The sequence below is a fragment of the Callospermophilus lateralis genome, chromosome 1 (genome assembly GCF_048772815.1).
Source record: "Callospermophilus lateralis isolate mCalLat2 chromosome 1, mCalLat2.hap1, whole genome shotgun sequence".
Taxonomy (NCBI): Eukaryota; Metazoa; Chordata; class Mammalia; order Rodentia; family Sciuridae; genus Callospermophilus; species Callospermophilus lateralis.
Genome location: NC_135305.1, coordinates 91,648,412 through 91,671,844, shown reverse-complemented (window position 1 = coordinate 91,671,844; position 23,433 = coordinate 91,648,412). Strand labels below are relative to the sequence as shown.

At 45.4% G+C, this 23,433-nt stretch overlaps 1 protein-coding gene across 1 annotated transcript in view; it reads right to left on the bottom strand.

Moving 5' to 3' along the window:
* Nucleotides 1-21,647, bottom strand: part of Eepd1 (endonuclease/exonuclease/phosphatase family domain containing 1) — a 168,985-nt gene extending 147,338 nt beyond the window's left edge. The window contains exon 1 of the mRNA XM_076836219.2: nucleotides 21,544-21,647. The gene's annotated coding sequence lies outside the window, so the exon portion shown is untranslated. The remainder of the gene's footprint in view (nucleotides 1-21,543) is intronic.
* Nucleotides 21,648-23,433: the final 1,786 nt, after the last annotated feature.

The following is a 23,433-nucleotide window of genomic DNA, read 5'->3' as shown; positions in this document are numbered from 1 at the left end:
CAGATCCACTGTTGAGGTCCCACTGTGGAAGCTGTTGCTTTGACACACTGACATCTGGGACAGTACACAGCTTGGCCAATGCACAAATGGTGGTGCCAAGGTCCCTGTCAGTAGCCTGGCTTGACCTCATTGATTGGGAAAGTGGGGGTGGCCTTGCAGGAATGAGGATTTAGAGGTGGGGCAATATTTCCCTATTCAATCTTCAAATCTGATCTTAATCTTCACTTTTCAGAGAAGTTCCCTAGAACTTTTACTTTTAATTCACAGCTTTATCCTCTTCCTGCCCACCACCCTTTAAACACACATTGCTCTTACTGAAGTAATGTCGACATTCCTGCTTGCCTGAGTCTGCAATTTGGAACACTGTGGGGGTTGAAATTGAAAATTGATAAGTGCTTTCTTTTCTTACCTTCTACCATTTCTCTCTTCCCCAAATCGCACGTTACCTTAAAAATTGCTAAGAAGGTAAAGGTCACTGACCTGAATCCTGCCTCCCGGTATTCTCATGTAGTGTCCAAGGCCCCAGCTGAAAACTGTTACATGTTGGAGTGGCCACTGGATGCAGCATTTTGCTGGAATGATGTAACCATTTGCCTTTGACATCCTCATCTAACTCAGATATCTTTCAACTGATGTTCTAATGTTTTGGAGAGTTAAATAAAATTGGCTTCAACCCTCACGCCCTGTATGAAGAGTCCCTCATTCAACTTCCCAAGCTAATGGGGATTCCTGAAAGTTAGGTATGTCATTGGGTCTGCTCACATTCTGATTTTCTGCTTCCAACAAAGCCTAAACCTTTCATGGATCTTGAATATTTTATCTGCCCCATTCTTACTATCTTTAATCCACGCAGAGATTTGCTACCATTACTATGCTGCACCTGGACAGCACTCATTCATGGGCACTGTGGGTTTTGTTAAAGGTTCAGTGTCTGTACATGCAGATGGTGGGGGGTGGGTACATCAGCGCACAACAAGCCAAGCAAAATAGAATCTCAGACATCATCAGTTTTAAAGTCCTCTGGGACCACTTTCCCTGGGCCCCCTTTCCCTGGGTCCCCAACTCAACCCAAGAACACAGGGAACATTCACTCCTCTTCTCTTCTGCCAGTTTGGCTTTACTTCCTTCATCTTCCTTGTCTCCATTTTTGTTCACCTCTCCAACCCCCAAATCTTGTATGTGTACAATGTGTATATGCATATGCATGCATGCACCAGTTTGAAGAGGTTCCCCTTTATTTTTTAATCTAATTTTGCTGAGATATGTTTGAAGAACACTAAATTGCTTCTACTCACAGTGTACATACAGTTTGGTCAGGTTTGACACACACCCAGCCATGAATCCATCACTGACAAACGATATTCTATCATCCCCTAAAATTTTATTTTATCTTTTTAAACAATTATTTCCTCCATCTCCCACTGACCTGATAAACAAATGTGGTACATCTATATGATTGAATTTTATCTTTGGTAATTATGACTGGCTTTCCTTTTAAAGATTGGTTTGCAGTTTCTAGTTTTATATAAGTAAAGTCACACAGTATGTTCTTTTCTTTTGGCCTGGCTGCTATTATTATTATTATTATTTTGGTCCTGGGGATTAAACCCAAGGGTGCTTAACCACTAAGCCACTTCCCCAGCCCTTATTTTTTATTTTGAGACAGGGTCTCACTAAGTTGCTTAGGGCTTCCCTAAATTACTGAGGCTGGCTTTGAACTTGGATTCTCTTGCCTCAGCCTCTAGAGCTGCTGAGATTACAGGCATGCACCACCACTCAGTAAGGCCTCAGTATGTTTTTGAAATTTGTCAGTGTCATTGTTTAGATTAATAGTTTGTTCTTATTTATTATTGAGTAGTATTCTATTGTATGGATATACCATAATTTGTTTACCTACTCACACTACTGATGAACATATGTTGTTTTTATTTGGGGCTGTAACAAAGCTCCTATGTACATTCATGTTCAAACCTTTGTGTTTCATGATTTCTTTTCTTTGGTAGCTTCCTGGAATGATCAGATCATTTTTTAAATATTATGTTTAGCTTTTTAAGAAACCGCCAAACTTATTTCCAAAGTGGTCCTGTCATCTTACACCCTCACTGACAATGTATGAGAGTATGTTCAGTCATTTCTAATTTAGCCGTCTCATCTCAAACTGCACAGCAGTTTAGCTGCTTCTCTGCTTCATTTCCACTAACATATGCTTAGGTTTGTGGGAATAAAACCAGATTACACCTGTTTCTCCAGTGAAATTCTTAATGGCACCCTTTCCCACCTGCCAGTGTCCTGGTTTGGACACTAAAATATTGGTTTCTCTACTTCTAGCTCAACTGGCCGTGCCCCCAACTGTTCTTCCACAATCATGGTGCACAGCAAGGCATCCTGTCCTACAAAGTCTATTCCCTCCTTTAAAGGGGATTTCCTTGCTTTACTTAAACAACTTTTCCCCTTATCACAATAAGGTTGCAGGAGTTAAGGAGTAGTGTGATTTGGCCATCCAAATCATTTGAAAACTTTTGTGCATACAAAAGCCTGCACATGATTGTTTACAGAGGCTTTATTCATAATTGACAAAATGTGAAAGCAACCAAGATGACCTCCCATGGGTGACTGGATAAACAAACTGTGGCAGTTCTATACAGTGGAATTTGTTCAGCAATAAAAATAAATGAGCTATCAAATCTAAAAAAAAAAAAAAAAGACTGAGGAACTTTAAATGCACATTGTTAAGAGGTAGAAACAAGTCTAAAGAGGATACATACTATATGATTGCAACTGTATGACATTCTTGAAAAAAGGTGAAATTATAGAGATTGTTGAAAAAAAAACAACAGTGATTGCCACAGACTTGGAGAGAACAAGGGAGGGATAAATAGATGGCACACAGAGAAGTTTTAGGGCAGTGAGACTTCCCTGTTGATGGATATAACATTGTGCATTTGTCAAGACCTGTAGGATTATATTACACAGGGTGGCCACCAATGTAATAGTATGTCAACATTGGTCTGACAATCACAGCAGGTGTACCACACGAACACAACATGTTCCCATTGCTGAGAAGAGCCCAACTTCATGGCTGGACTTCCTTGCCCACTTTCCCCAATTCCTGCCCAGCCACTACCAAGTGATTCCTGCTTTTCAGATGAGCTAACTGAGGCATGGAATGGGTAAGTCCTGGCCCATATAGCACCCTAGGGTACTATTGTTTTCTCTCTCTCTCTCTCTCTCTCTCTCTCTCTCTCTCTCTCTCTCTCCCTCTCTTTTCCCTTTTGTACCATACTTTTTCCCTTCTACTTTCTAGAACTCCAACAATATGAATATTAATATTAATGACTTTTTTGTATTGTCCCACATCTATAAGGCTCTGTTCATTGATTTTTAATTTTTTTCTTTCTGTTGTTCAGATCAGATTATTTTTATCAGTCTCTTCAAGTTCACTGACTTTCTTCGTTTTGCTATTCATCTTAACTAGTTAATGTTTTATTATAATTATTGTAATTTTCGGTTCTCCCAAATTTCTATTAGTTCTTCTTTGTGTCTGTTCATTCTTTGATAAGACTTAATCTTTCCAATCATTTCAAGAGAATTTGCTTTTCCTTCTTGGAGTATGTTTATAATAGTTGCCTTAATATTTTTAGCTAACTATTTCAACTTTTTAAAATATTTTTTTTAGTTATAGATAGGCATAATACCTTTATTTTGTTTATTTATTTTTATGGAGTGCTGAGAATAAAGCCCAGTGCCTCACCCATGTGCAAGGTGAGCACTCTACTGCTGAGCCACAACCCCAGCCCCACCATTTCAACTTTTGTTGATTGCCCTTTACCTTAGCACATCAATATTTTTGCTTTCTTCATATGCCACCTAATTTTGTTTGTTTTTGTTTTGTGGAACTGGTGATTAAACCCAGGGCCTTGCACATGCTAGGCAAACACTCTATTGTTGAGCTACTTCCCCAGCCCCTGCCAAAGAGTTTTGAATTATAACATTTTGGTTATTATCTTATGGGAGTTTATGTCTTATTTAACTGCTAAAGTGAATTTTGATTTTTGTTTTATTTCATTTAAGAAATCAATCTAGTAGTTTCCATACTACATTCAACTATGTGTTTAGAGGTGGGGCATTTGGGAAATGATTAAGATTAGACAGACACATAGACATACATGTGTGTGCCTTGTCTCTCACTGTGTAATGCCACGTGCTACCCTGGGACTCTGCCAGAAAGAAGACTGTTCTCCATGCAGTGTTGTATCTGAGGGGGCCCTCTCAAGGTCCTGTTTGGACTTCAGCCATCCAAAATGTGAGCAAAATAAACTTTTCTTTATAGTGTTGGCCTGCACCAGGTATTTTGTTATACTAATGAAAAACTGACAATTACAGGAAGCAGGGGCAAGTAGTGGATGGAGAGAGGGGAAGCAATATTATTTTGCCCAGCCTCCTGGGACCACAGCTTCTCTAGTCTGAGGGAAGATGCCCCTGCTCAGAGTTTCAGGCACCTCTGGCTGCTGCCACCAGTGCTGTTGCCGCTGCTGTCATTGTGGGATTACCTAGAGATTGGGTGAGAGAGATGGAAGGAAGATTTAAAAACAAAGGGCTCTTTCTCCTTTTTTTGATCCTTAGAAGTTCCTTCCCTGCCACTTTGGACCAGAAGATGGGGATTCTTCCTAGAGTTCCATCTGATACTGGTGTGCCCATCCAGGTTGCAGGCCAGATGGTACTGGTGTGGGGTGAGGGGAAGACAGACTCACTGGAGTTTGGTGGTACTTCAGATTCTGGTCTCTTTCCCCAATCCACCTGCTCCATTGTTTTTTATGATCTTCAGAACAGGAACCCCAATGTGTGTGTGTATATATATATATATATATATATATATATATATATATGCATATGTATATATGTATATAATGCATATGTGTATATATATTTTTAAGTTGTTGATGGACCTTTTATTTTATTCATTTATTTATATGCAGTGCTGAGAATCAAACCCAGTGCCTCACACATGCTAGGCAAGTGCTCTACCACTGAGTCCTAACCCCAGCCCCACAATGCATATATTTTAATCCAACACTATAAGTAAATAAGAAACTCTGTCTTCAAGAACAGGCACTAATTGCCAGGATGACTTCCCTACAACTGGGCTCATCCTGGTGGATTGAGTCTTCAGGTCACCTCAGGTTGGCAGAGGCAGGCATTGTCTGGATGGGACACACCTGAAGCTGAGCAACTGTTCTCCCCCGCCCCCCCCCCACCCCCGCCCTTTGGTACTGGGGATTGAACCCAGGGGCACTTAACCACTGAGCCACTTCCTTAGCCCTTTTTATTTTTTATTTTGAGACAGGGTCTCACTAAGTTGCTTAGGGCCTCCCTAAATTGCTGAGGCTGGCTTTGAACTCATGATCCTTCTGTCTCAGCCTCTCAAGCCTCTGGGATTAAAAGTGTGAGCCAGGGTGCCCACTGAGGCTGGGCAACTTAATGCAGCTCCTGTCTCCTCAGGTTCTCGCTCCGGTCTTTACCTTCTTATTCCCTGACTGCACTGTCCAGGTACTAAGGAAGGTGGCCTCATTTAGATCTTGCCTGAGCCACAACAGAAGCATCAGGGAGGAAGGAGAGCCAGGAATACTTAGCTGAGCAGTTTGACCTTATGACTTCTGAGACAGGAAGCTGCTGAAGGTTCTCCATGAGCAACATCCTATAATCATTGCCATTGAAATAACAGCAGCTAACATTCATGAAGCATTCACTATATGTCGTACACTATGCTATGAATCTTTAAGTTGGTTATTGCATAGGCATTACTACATTAAATCCTGCCAGCAGGTTGTGGGACAAATAATATTTTTTCTCATTTGCAGGTGAGGAAATTACTTCTACTTGGAAGTAGATGTTGTCAACATCAAGGGGACAGGAAAGTGTCCTCCTATCCTACGTTGAGAAGGTGAACTGGGCGATTCCAAGATAGACATCAATTCCTTCTTCTAAAAAGGCACTGACAATACTGCCCACCTGACTGCACAGATAAACAACACATAGTAAATAGCATTTTTTATCTGTTTCTCTTCTTGGGCCCAGCTAGACCAGCACACCGAGTTCTACTTGAATCTCTGAGGACTGGCAGGTCTGCTGGATCATTTTTAGTGATAATTGGATGCTTGTTATCACACAAAGATCCGGCTAGACAGCTATTTTACACTTTACCAAGAAAAAAAAACAAAACAGGTAGCTGTGTCTTGGTGGCAGTCAGATGGGCAACACATTACAATTAATTGGCATGGGGGCTGGGGATGTGACTCAGTGGTAGAGAGCTTGTGAAGCGGGTGTGAGGCCCTGGGTTCAATCCCCAGCACCTAAAAAGTAAATAAAATAAAATATAAAAGGAGATAAAATTTGCTGCCGTGACCCATGACTGTATCTACTGTCAAGTTTTTAATTAACCTCATCTCAGCTATTTAAATAATTTTCTTAAAATGTTTTTCTCTGAATTTCTGTAAAGAGGTTAAAAAAAGGTAACATGTATTTGCCTCTAGCATTTTCACTTAATGTGTGAGGTCACATTTAAAACTGGCTTCCACACATTTGGTCAAGAGTTCGGGGACATTGGCAGCTGGGAGAAATGTCCCCATTTATGAGCTGGATGCCAGTGATTGTGTGGGTAATTTTCCACTGATGTCAAAGAGGAACCAGACAGGGAAAGGGTGAGGGGAGAGGAAGAGGGGCATGTGGGAGGGAACTGCATCCCAGAGATGCTGAGACGGTGGTCCATTGTCCTGGGCTTGCCCATGTGGAACGTCCTGCTTTGTCCTCACAGTGGATTCTATGGCCAGTGGATCTAGAAAAGGACCAAGAGGTGGGGGAGTCACAGATTCACAGGGCAGGGGCTGTTCCATCCCAAGAGTCCTGTGCTTAATAAGTCCCTGCTCTTGGCAGCTTGTTTATCCTGTTGGACTAGAACTTGATGATTTCTTTATCTACAAAACAGGAATAAAAAAATATCATCTGTTGTGACTGAGTTGATGAGATGAAGTGAGTGTCACAGTCGTGGGACAGACAGGTACCCCGGGCTGCTCAAGGGCTCCTTTCCTTTTACCACCCAGAGGTCAGAGGGGCCACTGCCCCTCCCAGACCCAAAGGAGATGACCACAAATCCCCACCCCACCCAAGGCCTACTTTTGGATTTTGGTGAGGCCCCAAACATTGTCAAACTTCTTTCTTCTTCTGCATTTCCTCACTGAGGTGTTTGATCTGGCCCAGATGTGAATCTTGGCCACACATAACACACACACACACATACACACACACACACACACACACACACACACGTGCACACTCGCACTCTCAGTCACACTCATACGCCTCCAGGCATGCACCCTCACACCTTCTCATCCCCATGCAATATACACCCAAGACCTCTGTGTGTACTTCCCTGCTTCCCGGAGCCCTTGGATGTGGAGGAGACCAATCACAGGAAGGCAGACAGGCTGGTTTTGGAAGTTCTCTGGCAGCCGCCCCCTCAGGCTTCCTTCCTGCCCTATTTCCCCAATCCCTGGACTCCCTCCAAGCTTGCCTCCCCCTCCCAGCCTTCTGGCCCCCTAGGGCACTCTTTTCTTATGTACAGTGACTTAGAACCTTTTCGAAGTTTTCCCACTTTCCACTTCCAAAGGCTTCTCAAGGTATTTCCTAAACAGAGCACTTTTCCTAAGGGTCCTGCACCAGCAGTAGAAAGCAGTATACTTATTTCACTTTTTACTTTCTTTTCTGGGCCCAGAGGTGGAGGTGGTGGCATTTATATTCCTCCCCACCTCCTGGAGAGCAGGACCTGTTTGTCCCCATTGCTGCTCTCTTCCCAAGGTTTGGGCAGGGCACAAACTATGCCCAGACAAGCATCACCTAAGTGGCTGGTGGCTTAGATCCCTTTATGAGGCAAATTAGATCAGCCAGCTTCTTCTTCTTCTTTTTTTTTTAATTGAATGATTTAGTGGTTGTTGTTTTTTTTTTGTTATACATGATAGTCGAGTATTTTGGCATATTAGACATACATGCAGCATAACTTCCCATTCTTGAGGTTGTACATGATGTGGAGTTTCACTGCTGGTGTATTCATATATGAACGTAGCAAAGTTATATCTGATTCATTCTGTCTTTCCCACTCCCATCCTCCCTCCCTTCCCTTCATTCCCTTTTGTCTAATCCATCAAACTTCTATTCTTCCCCTCTCCCCTTGTTGTGTGTTAGCACCTGCACATCAAAGATAAACCTTTTTTTTTTTTTTTTTTAAAGTCACCCACAGCCTCATCACCACCACCCTCAGAGCTTCTACTGGATGTTACTACTAACTTGACTTACCCTGAACTGACCTGGGTTAGAATCCTAGTTAAATAATTCACTTCCCAGTCCAAGTCTCTGTGTCAGGACCTTTAAAATGGGCGGCTGATGCCCATTTCCAGAGCCAAATTTACTGTGAAGCTAATGAAGCCCGACTTATCTAGCCCTCACTTCTGAGTGAATATCTGCTTTTGTACCTTGTTCCACGGTGGTAGACTTGCATTCCTTTTCTTAAAAAGTTCCCCCCAATTGTATACAAAGCAGCCCCCACAAAACCTGGCTCCTGGGGGTGGGGGTGCTGTGAGGAGAAGATGGAGTATCCGTAGGCACTCAGCCTGGACAGTTCCAAGGCCCCCAGGCATGGAAGCCATTGCAGCAGATGCTGAGGTTTAAGGCACCCCCCCTGCACCTCTGGTCCTAACTGGCCAGGCAGACTTAGGCCAAATTCCAAAGGGCCCAGTCACTCAGGCCTCAGGGCCTGGGTCCAGGTTCTCTAGGCACAGACTGACCCACCCTGTTGGCTCATCGGACTGGAACCTCTCACTACGCACAGCCAGGGAAGGAGGCCGCTTGTCCAGTCCTCCTGCCAGCTCCCCTCTGGTTGCTATGGTGGCATCAAATGGGTAATTAGAGCTCCTCTCTCCTCCCTTCAACACAGAGCATGTGATGCTCACTTGGGACCCTGGCTCACTATGATTTGTTTCTATGCTCTCTTCCCTGAACCTCAGGTACACAGAAACCAGGACATGGACTAATGGCCATCCCTTGTCCATGACATGCTGTTGATGCTGATCCCTGTCTGGCTTCCTGGTGTTTTGTTAGGCCTTTAAAAAATATAATAAGGAGTATAAGACCATCACCCAGAATCAAAGTCAGGACCTCGACAGAAACCTACTGTCATCTCCTTGCCAACACCCCCCAATGTAACCTGCATCTTCAAACTTTGGACTATTAATCCAGAAAGGATTACAACACAGCCAACTGCCCCCAGCTGCTGTGAGTTGCCAGGGTCCACCCCACTTCTCTCCCTGTTAGCTACAGATCTCAGACAAACACCAATCTACCATTTTGGCCACTTGTTGGCACATTTGGTAAGAGTTTGGATTGAAGATCAGGTTGAAATCATCGGTATCAGTGAGCCTTTCAAATTCACATTTGTTTTTGCATTCGAACAACATCTCTTGCATTCTAGGCCGTGTGGGTTAACCAAGGGATCATTGAGATTCTTAGGGAAACCATCCACAGTTTTCTGAGTTCTCCCTCTTAGCTGTGCAGGTGGCTGCCCAGAGCAGTTTAACTGGGGCTGGGGTACAGGATCATGGGAGTCTAGACTCGGGGGTAGAGAGAATAGTCATGCAGGAGCTTTGGGGTGCAGGCATGCTGAGAAGTCACAGCTCAAACCAGCAAAGGAAGGGACCAAGCAGGCTGATGCTTCAGGCAGGTCACCAATGGGAAGGGGTGTGGTAAGAGGCTTACCCTGAACTGACCTGGGTTAGAATCCTAGTTAAATAATGTGTGTGGAGCAGGGATTCAAAGCAGAAGGTGAGGGTGCCTCCTGGGAGCTGAACTGTGAGGTGGCAGCTTAACCTGGGGTGTTTCAGGAGAGCCCCTGCTTCTCAGCCATTATTGGAATCCTCACACTTCAGATCTTGCCCCTGTGCCTGTGCCTCTCTTTCCAAGCATGAGACTGTCCTAGTAGTTGTTTGAGTGGGACTCCTTGATCTGCCTGGGGCAGGTTTTGGTGTAATCAGACAAATTTTAAATGTGGGAGGCTCCCAGGAGGGTCCAGGAGAATGGAGATCCAGCTTCTCCTTGACCCCTAGTCCTGTCCTTAGTTGTCTGATGGTTTGGGGAGCTGATGCCGCAGGGAACAGGATCTCAACCGAAACTACTGTCATCTCCTGGAAGAGAAGCCAGTCGGGTACATTTGAGTCAGAATGCCATGAGGATCTGAGATCACTCTGGTAGGGTGATCACTCACTTCTCAGTGTGAGGGCTGGCATGGGTACCAATGTGGTCAGCTGAGGGTCAGAGAGCTCCTTCCTTTGGGGCCTGACTTCTGTTGGCCTGGAAGGCTGGTGGGCATCTCAGTTCTTTCCCCAATTAGAGTTTCCCTGAATACTAGAGGGACCCTGGGAAGGAATGGAAGTAGCAGTGCAGAAACAGCAGCATCTGTGAACAGAAGTGTTGGAGTAGAAGAGGCAGCAAACTGACGGAACACTCCAAAGCTCTGCCTGGAATCCAACCGAGGCTTTTCTGGGGCCTTGTCTGAGTCTCTCCATATTGTCATGACCCTGTGGGTGCAGTGGTAGGCATACATCTGTAGGGCTTTGGAGAGCGCCTTCCAGTGCCAACAGGTGAATCAGGCCTGAGACTGATTCATAAAGCAACTAAGAAAAAATGTTTGATAAAATAGGTGGCCAGGCAGCTAAGATGGGGGGTTTTAGAGCAGAGGACAAAGTGTTTTTGTTGAGCACTAGTGTGTTTCTTTACTAGCAATCCAGGAGAGTGTCAGGCTGATGACAAAAGCTTGGGTGGGCTCAGCCAGGATTTCCTGGACCTGGACCTAGGTGATGGACGTGGGTGATAGAGGTCGACTCAATAGGGCCCCAGAACCCCTGCAGGACCACACCTCCAGGGTTTGCAGCAGGGAAATGACCACTTAGGGACCTCCACCTGGGCTGCACAGCTGCCCTCCAGAGCAGCAGTGCCCTCATATTGCTTCTCTGATCAAGCCATGGAGACTAGGTAGCCAGGGCTTCCCTGGCTGGAACATCTCTGCGGCCGTCAGGAAAAGATTGCCAGAGCATTCCCTGGGACACTTCCTTTCCCAGGAATTCTGGTTTACCAGAGTAAGTTTTTGGAGATGGGAAAATTAAAGGCCACAGAGAATGTGGCCCATCCGGTTTGTGGGTGGTGAACCTCCAGGCCAGGTCGGGTGTTTTCAGGTCACCATCCTGGCTTTGGGGCCATGAGCATTTTCAGGGTAAGCCTCACGGGGGAGCAACTCCCGGGAAGACTCATCTCCAGGACCAACTTTCCAGGGAACACAGAATTCCTGGCCATGGTCCACCCAGCCAGGTTTCCCCATGACACCAGGTACAATGTCCTGAAGAAGGGGCCCACCATAAGCAAACAGCAATCTCTATAGACACTGGACATTACCAAGAACTCCACACCCTGTCTGGTGTGGCTAATCTGACGGGGCCCAACCCTAAAACCACACCCTCTTACCTCCTCCACCCCCAGCCCATACCTAGCTACACTGTGCTGCTCAGAGGTGGTGAGGAGGAATTGGAAGGACCTTGAACATGGTGTGGTTTAACTGAAACTTAATAAAGTCTCTTGGTGTGGTCCCTTTAGGTCAGGATATGAAACAGTTACCAACTATCATCTGGAATTCTCCGGATCCAGGTAGGCTTGATGTCAAAATACAAGTAGGACAGAATCCATGATTTCTTCTCCTTTTCCAGGTTGTGCTCAGCCTGCAGGCTTTTATAAACACAGAAAACTCATCTGGAGACGCAGGATCACTCAGACCGATGGGATAGTTGGAGTGGGAGAGTTGTGGGCAGCCAACCCGAGAGACCCACTTCTCAGCATCTTCATATGCACAAACCCATGCAGTAGTATGTAGCAACCGGGAGAGCCAGGGCTCCTAAATACATGTCCTGGAAAGCAGGACCTTTGAGCAATTGCAGCCAGAGAAGGAGCCCCAGCTGATATTGGATTTGAGCCCTAGTAGAAGGGATGAGCCATCCAGGGCAGACTGGAGGGAGACAAGGAAGTGTGTGGGCACAGACGATCAATAGAATGAAAGAAGACACTGTCAATAGGAAGGGGGTGAAACATTTCCCACAGCCCCATCTGGCTAGGGTTTTACCAGCCATTAGTGCAGGCAGCCCTGGAAGTTAATGTGGGAGACACTAGGTATATTATATTTGTCCTTGGTACCTTCATGCGGAGGTTAACGATTTGATGAGATGTATATAGTTTATTCTGTAGTGGAAGATTGGCCACAGGAGTGGAATTCAATCAGGATTTTAATCAGGACATACAGATTTGCCTGGTTTGAAGCCCATTTCTCTCCTGGGCAAGGAGGTCTCTAGGCTTCTGATGGATAAGTGGGAAATTGGGTCATGGATGGATGAAATAGGAATTCAGATGACATGAATAATGAGTGTCTCCCTGAGCTCCAGAGCCAATACCCTGCCAGGCACACCGGACATGCCACCATGGTCTCAACTTCCACATGGCCATGTGTTCATGGGAGCAGTGGATTATTGAACACAAATCATTTTCCAAGTCAAGTTTGGGATGCCAGTCATTTAATTTCTGGAAACACATTCCTGCAGCAGAATAATGCTAGGTCTGGGGGAGTCTTCCATGTTCTATCTTTATAGGAATGTCTTAGAGATAGCTGACAATCTACACTTAGGAAGGTTTATGGCACTGGTATAAAGAGTACCCATCTATAACACACTCAAGAAAAGGAGAGTAATAGATGCTCAATGAAACTCTAAGGTATTAGACAGGCCGAGGTTGAATAAGACCCTCAGCTAAACAAATAGCAATAGCAAATCAACAAGGCTGATGGTGGGAAAAGAGAATATTTGGGTAATCCAAATACTTATTTTCATGGGAACAGTTTATGAAAGGTGATATAAGAAAGTGAATAAGAGCATGATCAAAAGCATAATGGTCAATAGAGCAACCATATGGAGTACTTTGAGAAAGAATTTAAAAGTGATGTTTGTATTAGTTTCTATTTGCTGCTGTGACAAATTGCCACAAATTTAGCAACTTGAGCAACATATATTTATTATCTTAAGTTTTGTAGGTTCAGAAGCCTGAAAAGGTAGCAGAGGGGTGGGAGGGGAAGGGAGGGGGCAGGGGATTAGCAAGGATGGTGGAATGTGATAGACATCATTATCCAAAGTACATGTATGAAGACACGAATTGGTGTCAACATACTTTATATACAACCAGAGATATGAAAAATTGGGCTGTATATGTGTAGTAAGAATTGTAATGCATTCCACTGTCATTTATTTTTTTAAAAAATCCATTAAAAAAGAAGTCTGAAAGGGTATTGATTTCTTTTCAAATAAATCAAAGGTCTTGATTTCTTAAAAATCAAGATATCAGAGGGGCTGCATTCCTTCAGCAGGCTCTGGGAAGAATCTGTTTGCTTGCCTTTTCCAGTTTCTGCAGGCTGCCCACATTTCTTGGCCTGTAGCCTCTTTCTCCATCTTCAAAGCCAGTAGGGGAGCATCCCGCTGGCTCCTCTGCCTCTCTCCCTCCTCAACTCCTATTACACCTCCGATACCCAGGGTGTCTCCCAGATAATCCAAGATAATCCCCATCTCGAGATCTTCAATCACAGGAGCACAGCCCTTTTGCCCTGTAAAGTGATAGAGTGACAGGATCCAGGGATTCCGATATGGCCATCTGAGTGGAGCCTGGCACTCCTCTGCCTATCACCGTATTGTAAGTGCTAAGTCTTTTCCATCAAGATCTTATTTTGGAAAAATCTTAGAGTTACAGAAAACTTCTAAAGGTGGTACAGTTACAGAGAGTTGTAAATTTTTAAAAACTTGTTTCCCCATTTGTGACTCTGGCTGTACAATATCTTCACATTAGAAGTTATTTGGAAAGCATCTGTGAAAGCATCTTGAATGCTTTGGGGGAAAGATGTTGTTTCGTGCAGGTTATTTCTGGCATCACTGACCTCCACCAGAGGAGACCACAGTACAGCCTTTTCCATACAAGCAAACTTCTTGGAGCTGATTCTTGAGGAACAGACCAGGGTCTCATGACTCTCATTGCCCCATGCCGACAGGTGAGTTAATAAAATCTCTCTATACTTGTTGGGAAACAGTCTACCCCAGAAAGTCTTTCTATAATCTCCTCCCCATTCCTTCAGTTTTTGCCTTGGGGTCTTCCAGGAATTTATCATCTATAACTGGCTGAGCAGGTGGTACCTGGGAATCAGAGTCACCTGGGCCCTTGTGTCTGGTGAGCCAGTCATCCTAAGGGATGCTCCCTGGGAAGCTTGGGGAACACTGAGCCAGCTCCTGTCTAAGAATCTTCCTGTTATTTTTGCTGTAGGTTCTGGCTCCAGAATTAGAGCTAGACCTGTGGATGATTTGCAGCTACTAGTTGGCATGATGGCTTCCAAATCCAGGTGGACATCAGAATCACCTGCTGTGCTTTGTGAAAGATACACGTGCTGGAAATGAATCTGGAATTTCTTGTTGCACTGGAAAGCAAGGAGTGACTCAAAGGCTGATGGGAACATGTTAAAGGGACACAAGAGTCATCCTAAAGGCTTAATCTGGGACGATTTGAACATCAAAATAGACTAATGGATTACAAAATCTATTGCATAAAATAAGAACATGTTGACAGTACTGGGTTAACAAAAGTAAATTATTTTATTTTTTAAAAATCCACATCAGCAATTCACCTCCTGAAATTCTGCCTCAATAGGTCTGCAATGGAGTCCAGCATTTCTATTTCTCAAATATAACTAAAGAGGATGGTGATGTACTCAGGTTCTTTTAACCTCTCCAGATAGATCAGAGTTACAGTAGTTACAAAAGGAGCTGAAGTACTTGTCTTGTTCATTCATTCATTATTTATTGAAACCTCCTCTATATCAGGTGGTGTACAAGACCGGGAATATAAAAGGATAAAAGCCTTTCCTGTCCTCATGTCCTAGGGGCTGCTAAGTGTTCCCATGAACAGTACCTAATAGAATAAGGAGGACTTTGATATGGGGAGAGCGAGAAGGACATTTGAGACCAAGGACAACACAAAGATGTGTAGATATGGGAAAGATGGACTCCCTTCCAGAATGGCTATGCAATGGCTCCAGGTGGCAGGTACATGGGAGGGCAGGGCATGAGGCAGGCCTGGCTGCAGAGTCAGATTTTTATTGTGCATCTAGATGACTGTGTGATACAGGGTTGCCTCAGAGACAAGAGGGGATAATCTGACTCTGCCCATGCACCACGGGCCAGGCACTGTCCTGGCACATTCCATCTACGGAGCCATGCCATCCTGACCACAGCCACACTTTACAGAGATGGAAATAGTAGAGAGAGCCGGAGGGATTTTCGAAGGTCACCCTGCTGGTAAGCCAAAATCGATCCGGTTTCAGAGTGCCACTTATCTCTTCAGAAGGGCTCTGGGCCCTTGCATTTCAACTAGATGGTACCTGGCTTCCTCTGGAAGCTTCTCAGCAATGCAGAATCTCAGGCCCCACTCCAGATCCCTGAACTTGCAAATCTATGTTTTAATCTGGTCCCCAGGAGATTTGCGTGTGACTTCAAGACTAGGAATTGCTGGTCTACTAGGTCTCCCTGATGGCTGCTAGGAGGTTGGATCGGGAGTGGGGCAGTGTGTGGGGAATTAACAAGACCAGGAGAGACTATTATGCTCCATGTGATGGAGGATGGTGCCTGGTAGCATTTACCCAGACATATGCTGAAGCCCCCTACACTAACCCTGCCATAGACTTTGTGTGTCTTGACTGTAAGCTTCTTAGGAATAGCCAGTGGTGCTCTTCCCAGGGGCTCACAGAGATGTAGCATAACAATGTCCATCTGTCATTGACCGATAAGCATGAGCTCATTTAGGGCTGTGTGATAGATTGTTAACTCTGGACCTGGAGCCCTGAGGTTGCCCACCACCACATACGCCTTCTGTGGTTTCATCTCCTCCATCTGCACACGGGTCTTGCATCCACAGAGATCTTCCCACCCCTGCCCACCCCCGAGCCAGTCTGGCCACTTCCTGTGCTCAGCCTCTTGCTGCTGACTGAGTCACTCCATTGGCAGCTCTGAGCCATGCAGGCAGTGCCAGCTGGAAGGCAGGAGGTGAGTATCGAAGCCTAGAGTGGAAGGGGCATCTATTCCTGCAGATGGCTGTTCACCACTCATCATTGGAGTGAAGAAAACCAATGGTCACTTGACTGTCCTTATTTTGGGGGAAGAAAAAAAAAAAGAATCCAAAGTAGCAATAACTACCTAAGAACTGGAGGTCTCTTGATCTCTGGATGTAAGTTTAACTGAGAAGGCTGGAATATTAATTTGGGTCAAATGACTGGTAGAATTTCTCTGAGCTTCAGGCTTTACTGACAATTGCTACATTGTTAAGGACTTAGTCTTAACCCCAAATGCCCTTAGGAATGTTCATTTATTCTTGTTATATGTTGCTGGCGGTGGTTTTAAACAGGTGGATGCTACAACGCATGTCTTTCCTTAGTTAGGATATTGACTGAGGATTTAGGAGTGAAATAAAATTGCATTTCCATTAAAGGCATTGCAATTGCAGTGGGGGAAAATAACCACCAAATCATTCAGATAGTTTCATGACTCAATCATAATTAATATTAATTGCTAACATTTATTGATATTCTCTCCCTAAAAATTTCTACTATCATTAAGTTGCCCAAAATCCCTCCTGGGGAAAGGGCGGGACCAGATTCTGATCCCCTTTCCTCTTTTATGTGTCTTTCTCCTCAAATGAGCCCTTTGAGAACAGAGACCCTCAGAATCTCACTGACCCGCCTGGACCAGGAGAAATCAGTCAATGAAAGGACTCGAGTGGGTCTACACGCTTCTTGGAGAGTTCATCTGGTTTCAACCCTGGAAATCCCGCATCTAAGAAAACCAAGAATGTGGGGCTGGTGGAGAGACAGCTCAGGGGAGTGTGACCACATACTCTTTCTGTTCTCATATGGATGAAGAGGGGCCAGCAGGGGGAGGGAAATCATCAAAGCAATAAGATACCATTGTGAAGCTCCCTGGGAAGAAGATGGAGACAGTAATTTTGCAGTATAATGAATGGCCAGATGTCCTGGCGAGATGCTGTTACATCAAACCACTGAACTGATGAACATCTCCAATCAGGAGAGTCAGCTGACCCTGCTGGAGGCACAGAGCAGGAATGGAAGCATGGGAGTCGAGGGCCACTCCAGGCAGAGTTCAGATCCACAAAGTGCAGTTTACAGATTGATTCTGGGGCCTGGATCTGTCTATCTTGTTGCTGAAACCCAGGAGAACTTGGAAGACCAGCAGAGGAGGGTGTGTGTGCTGAGCAGCGATGGTGGGGTCTGTTTAGCTGTGTTCTGACCTAATCCTTCTATTCTAGCTGGGGCTCCAGAATTTTGGAGTGTGGCAGACAGACAAACTCCCAAGCCCTCTGCCCAGCCTCAGGGGTCAGGACAGACAGGCAGCTAGAGCCCTATTGTCATGGTAATGCGGGGTCCTTGGGGTGGGGGGGGGGTGGGGGGCACACTTTTCTGCCCCTCCCTTTTCCATTTCCTATTGAGCCTTTTCTCATTCCTCCAAGTTGATAAGTAAAGCAGTGCTGGTGTCCTGTGCCTCCTCTCCTCTCAAGGTCACTATTATTGGTGACCACCTTGGCAACCAGGCAGCCCACCCTTGACCACTCTGTGCGTGTTTTCCTCATCTCTGATATGGGGTCAGAATAGCCCAAAGGCACTGCTTAGTGCCTCAGAAACACTAAATAGCCAGGCTGGGAGCTCTTGCCTCCGTCTGGTTATTTCACCACTCCGCCCACTTGAAGCTGGCCAAGGGAGAAGAAAGGAAGGGCGGGTGGGAACCTGCCTGACTTCATGGAGAATTGGATTCAGGAACAAGGAATGAGGAGGAGCCAGGAGGCTGGGTGGGGGAAATGGGCCTCCTGTCCTGCCACATGGAGGTTCCCTTTATTCTTTGGAAGACTGTAGCTAACTCCATTCCACAGATGGGGTAGAAGCAGGGTTTTCTCAGATGCTGGGGAGCTAAAGGCCATCACCCAGCCCCTCAGATGGCAAAAGTGGCTGTCTCATTGCATTCCTTGGGTTCTCATGACAAAAAATTCAAGCACTCAAACTGCAACATAGAAAAAGAAACTGCTTTTATTGCTGAAGAATAAAATATTTGCTGAAGAATAGAAATGCTGTTTCTGGATCACAGATGGATGTTCTATCATCTCTTACAAAGACAGAAATCCTACGCTGCCTTGCAAGAATGGACCAGGAAGAGAAAGTCTCTGATGTCCCAGAAAACAAAGCAGGTACCAGGATCATTATTAGTGACCACTGAGAAAGGTTAGCTGGTGAGACTAGACTGCCACACAGGTCTGTCACTTCAAAGGACAAGAGAAATGGTCCAGGTCCTAAGCTCTGCCAGGTCTGAACAGCAAAACTTTCTTGTGTGCCTGGTCTGGTCCCTTGTGGGGTTCGGGGAGCCCCGACTGCTGTCTTGCAACCTGCTCCAGACATGTTTTACATTGTCTTACACCATGTATCTTGCTTTGGTTTGAGGGGAAATCCCTGGATCTCCTCTCTGGACATGGAAAGGTTGGGGGCTGTGGGGTTGGTTGTTAATGGTGTTTCTCATTAAGGGATTCCCCCAGGATCTGTTTTAGTAATCAAACACTTTTTATTTTATTTTATTTTTTTAGTTATACATGGACACAATGTCTTTGTTTTTTAAATTATTATTATTATTTATTTTGTGTGTGTGTGGTGCTGAGGATCGAACCCAGTGCCTCACATGTGCCAGCCAAGTGCTCTGCTACTGAGCCAGGACCCTAGTCCTCAAGTACTTATTTGAATGCAGATTTGGGCCTTACAGACCATCTGGCATATGGGAAAGCCCTGCAGGTGACAGGAATCCTGATGTGACTGGCACTGAAGGACTCTAATGATAAGTGAGCCATTTATTGCTGCCTGTTTCAGAGAGGATTCAAGGTGCCAACTAAGTTCATGTAGTCACACAAAAGGAAACATGGGGGGCGGGGAATCCATGGAGATTTATGGACTAGACACTGTAAACTCATTGTCTTTGTTCTTCAGAAAAACACCTGAGATAGAGCTTATCATGCCCATTTTAGAGATAAGAAAACTACTTTGTACGTTGGTAAAGTAAACTTGCCCAATATCTAGGGCTCACAGCCAGATCGGCCTGAGTCTAAGATCCCCTCTTTCTATACCATTCCATTATTTCACAGAGGTCCCTTTCTAAGTGACTCTATTAGTCAGTTTTTCGTGACTGTGACCAAAATACCTGACATAACAACTTAAAAAAGGAAAGATTTGGTTTGGTTCATGGTTGCAAAGATTTCAGTCCATGGCTTGCTGGCTACATTGCTGGGCCTGTGGGAGGCAGAGCATCATGGTGGAAGGGCATGGCAGAGGAAAGCTACTTACCTCTTGGTAGCAGAAGGCAGAGAAAAAAAGAACTAGGGAAAGATATAATCTCCAAAGGCACATGCCCAAGGACTCACTCCCTTCAACTAGCCTCACTGCATACAGTTTCCACCTCCCAATAGTCCATTCAAAGACTGAATTCATCCACTGGATTAATCCACAGATGAGTTCAGAACTCTCATTATCCAATCATGGCCTAAAACTCCACCTCTGAACGTTGCTGCACTGGAGACCCAAGTCTTCAACACATGAGTCTTTGGGGGACATTTTATATCCAAATCATAAGTGACTCCCACCAGGGAGGGCCCCCTCCAGGGTCCATCACCCATGAGTAGGCACTGTAGTATGCTACTCTTCCAACCCTGGGAACTTGGTTTAGTCACGTTGCCTGTTGAAATGTATCCCCAAATGTATCCAAGTTCTAACCTCTGGGTACCCGTGAATATGAGGTGATTTGGAAATAGAGCATGTATAGATATAAGGATCTCAAGATGAGATTATTCTGGGTGATTTGGAGTAGGTCCTAAGTCCAATGACTGGGGTCCTCAGAAAAGGAAGAAGAAAGATTGGGTATACAGAGATGCAGGAACAAGGACATGTGAAGTCAGAGGCATCATTATCCAGGTAAGAAAGCCAAGTCTTAGAGAAGTTATCAGGTCCAAACAGAGCTGGTGCCTGACGGAGTAGACTCTGACTCAGGCAGTTGGACTCCAGACTTCACATTTGCAGAGAGTGACAAGGTGGGGTTCTTCCCCAGGGTTCAGAGGTTGTGGAGGCTCAGCCTTGGACCAGAGGTCCCCACAGCCTCACTGTGGACCTCAGCTGCAGAGGATCACCCAGCGTGGGCACTTTCTCTTCTGCCCTTTCCAGTTAGTGGACCAGGGAGGTGCAGCACTTTCCTGGAGGACATGCACACGGCTCTGGGAGGCAGCCAGCAAGAGAACTCAGCACCTAACACCTCTATCCTTTGTCCCAGAAATGCCCGGAGAGCAGGGTTTCCTCTTCTGGCCCTGCTGTGAGGTTCTAGGTAAAGAGCCTTCCCTGCCCTGGGTCTGCTGCCTACCATGCCCATCTGAAGAGGATTTCCACAAACAGAGGACCCTTAAATACAACCAACAGATCCTTGATCCCTTGTAGTGATTCCAAATCCCCAGACTTCCCTCTCACTGCAGCAGGACCAGGGTCGAGTATTGAGTGCAGTTTGGTGGCATCCGGGAGCGAAGTGCCCCACCAGCTGGCTGCCCCAAGAGCACAGGAAGGGCCATAGTTGTGAACTCCATCCAAGAACCTGCTCCACCCTGGACTAGGAGGTGGCAGGGCTGCCACACTGATCAGCACAACAGCATTGAGTTCTTTCCCAAGGAGGAGGACCTTACCCACCTGTGATCACTGTGAAATGCCCCGAAGAAAGCCCCTGTGTACTGGAGGCTTGTTCTGCAGGAAACTCGTTGGGGTCGGATTTCCCTGCCTCCCCACCCATGAGTCACTTCCTGATCAGAGTCATTTTTTTTTATTTCCACAGTTTTTTATTGGTGCATTATAGTTATACATAATGATGGGATCTGTTGACACATGTTCATTCATGCAAACAATATAACAACATAATTTGGCCAATATCTTTCCCTAGCACTTCCCCCTCCCTCTTCACCTCCTACTCCCTGGTCTCTTTCCTCTACTGATTTCCCTTTGATTTTGATGAGCTTCCCCCCTACACATACCTTTTCTTTTTCCTCTCTAGCTTCCACATCTGAGAGAAAACATATGACCCTTGACCTTCTGAGTTTGGCTTATTTCACCTCATATAATGCTGACCAGGGTCTTGATCCCCTACCTGGACACCAAGGTGAGAGATCTGCATCAGTGCGCTCAGGAGGGACTGGACAGCTGAGCTGGGCATCTGACACATACCGTGGACCATCAAGTGCCCACTGATCCTCCTATACCCAGAGATTATTTTCAACAAAGAGGCGGCTGCCTGCTTGCCTGCTCACCTGCTCCTGGAGAACTACACGGAGTCCAGGGTCCTGGCCCACCTGTGCATGGAAATCCACAGTGGCCCAGGAGGGCCCAGCAGAGCTGCATTCTCCTCCGCCCACAACGTGGCCTCTGAGGACGGGGCAGGGCCAAGGGTGTGCTCTCTGGGTGCTCCTCCCTCCTCCCTTCCCTGTCCACCTTTCGTCCCATCCCTTCAACTGTCTCCAGGTATTTCAATTATGGGGGTGGGGGGCCACATGGAGTGGCATTAGAACCCAGATTGTTTTTCTAAATAAAGTTAGAGAAAAGAAAAGAGAAAAACAAAGCTTGACATACCTGATTTGGTAGCAAAAACTGACCTGGATTGACATAAAGCTGTTTATGAGCTTTATTCCACTTGATCAAAATATTCCACTGCAGAAATATGAATGCTATTCATTTCAGGGTGCTTTCCAGACACTTAAGGACATTGTGTAAGACACGGAGTGGGCATTAGGGACACCTTTCTAAACTGTGGAAGATGCTGAAATCACATCTGGCCAAGAAATCTTGGGTTAAAGGTTATTGGAGTCTTCCTCTAACTCCTCCCAGAGTCTGGCCCCCTCACAGTGCTTGGGCCAGGACAAGCCTGGCCATTTGGTCTGGTGAGGGAAGGCTATGTTTTGTCCTAAGGGAAATCTGCTGCCTTGGGTCTCCAAGTAATTTTCCAAAAAGGACAAACCATTTTTATCCTTCTATTCTCACATGGGGTAGTGGGAGGAGGATGAGGTTTCCCGAAATTCACATTAGTCTGGCAGCCAAGTCACAGTTTGTTCAGATTGGGCTAATGGTAGAAGAGAAGAGAACATTCTGGAGCCAACAGAGCCAATTCTCTACCTTTTGCTGTACCTTTCACTCCCAGGTAACAGATGTTCTTATCTGGAGGCTCCTGATCTGGAGAATGGAGTTCGAACCTCATGCTGGGTGTGGTGGTGCACACCTGTAATCCCAGCATCATGGGAGGCTGAAGCAGGAGGATCACAAGTTCTAAGACAGTCTCAGTAATTTAGTGAGCCCTGAGATTCTTAAAGAGACTCTATCTCAAAATAAAAATTAAAAAAAAAAAAAAAAGCTGAGGGATGTGGCTCAGTGGTTAAGCATCCTTGGGTTCAATCCCCAGTACCAAAAAAAAAAAAAAAAAAAAAAAAAAGAATCAGAACTTTCTGGAAGGGAAGAGGGTGGAGGGTGAGGGTTGGGCCATTTGGGGAAAACCTAATAATAATAATGATTTTGAGGTTATTCCCTCCCCCCTCAAGAATTATTGAGCTTTGGATCCACTCCTTCATTAATTCCTTTACTCCCTCATCTATTTTGCAGCTTCTCCTTGGCCCACAGATCCTTCTTCTAGTTCTTCTAGACTTCTAGAACTTTGCTCAAAATGGCTCCTTTTTTTTTTTTTTTTTTTTGGTACCAGGAATTGAACTAAGGGGTGCTTAACCACTGAGCCACATCCCCAGCCTGTTTTTTTATTTTTTTATTTAGAGACAGGGTCTTGCTAAGTTTTTAGGGCCTCACTAAGTTGCTGAGGCTGACTTTGAACTCAAGATCCTCCTGCCTCAGCCTCCCAGACCACTGGAATTACAGGTGTATGCCACCAAGCCCAGCTTCTTGTTCGTCCTTTAAATGTACCTCATCTGTCAAAAGTTTCCTGCTGTTTCCCTGTCTTTCTTGCCTCCAAATCCCCTGAGCTCAGCAAGTCTCTGTTACATTGATTATTTCAGCTCTGAAATCCATTCATTTTCCTGTGTTTGTAGTCTTGCAGTTAGTGAACTCTTATTCATCTGGTATGCCTGTGCCTGGTGTTTAATCAGGTCCTGAGATACAGAAAATGCACACTAAGTGTTTGTTGAGTGACTGCATGAAAGGCT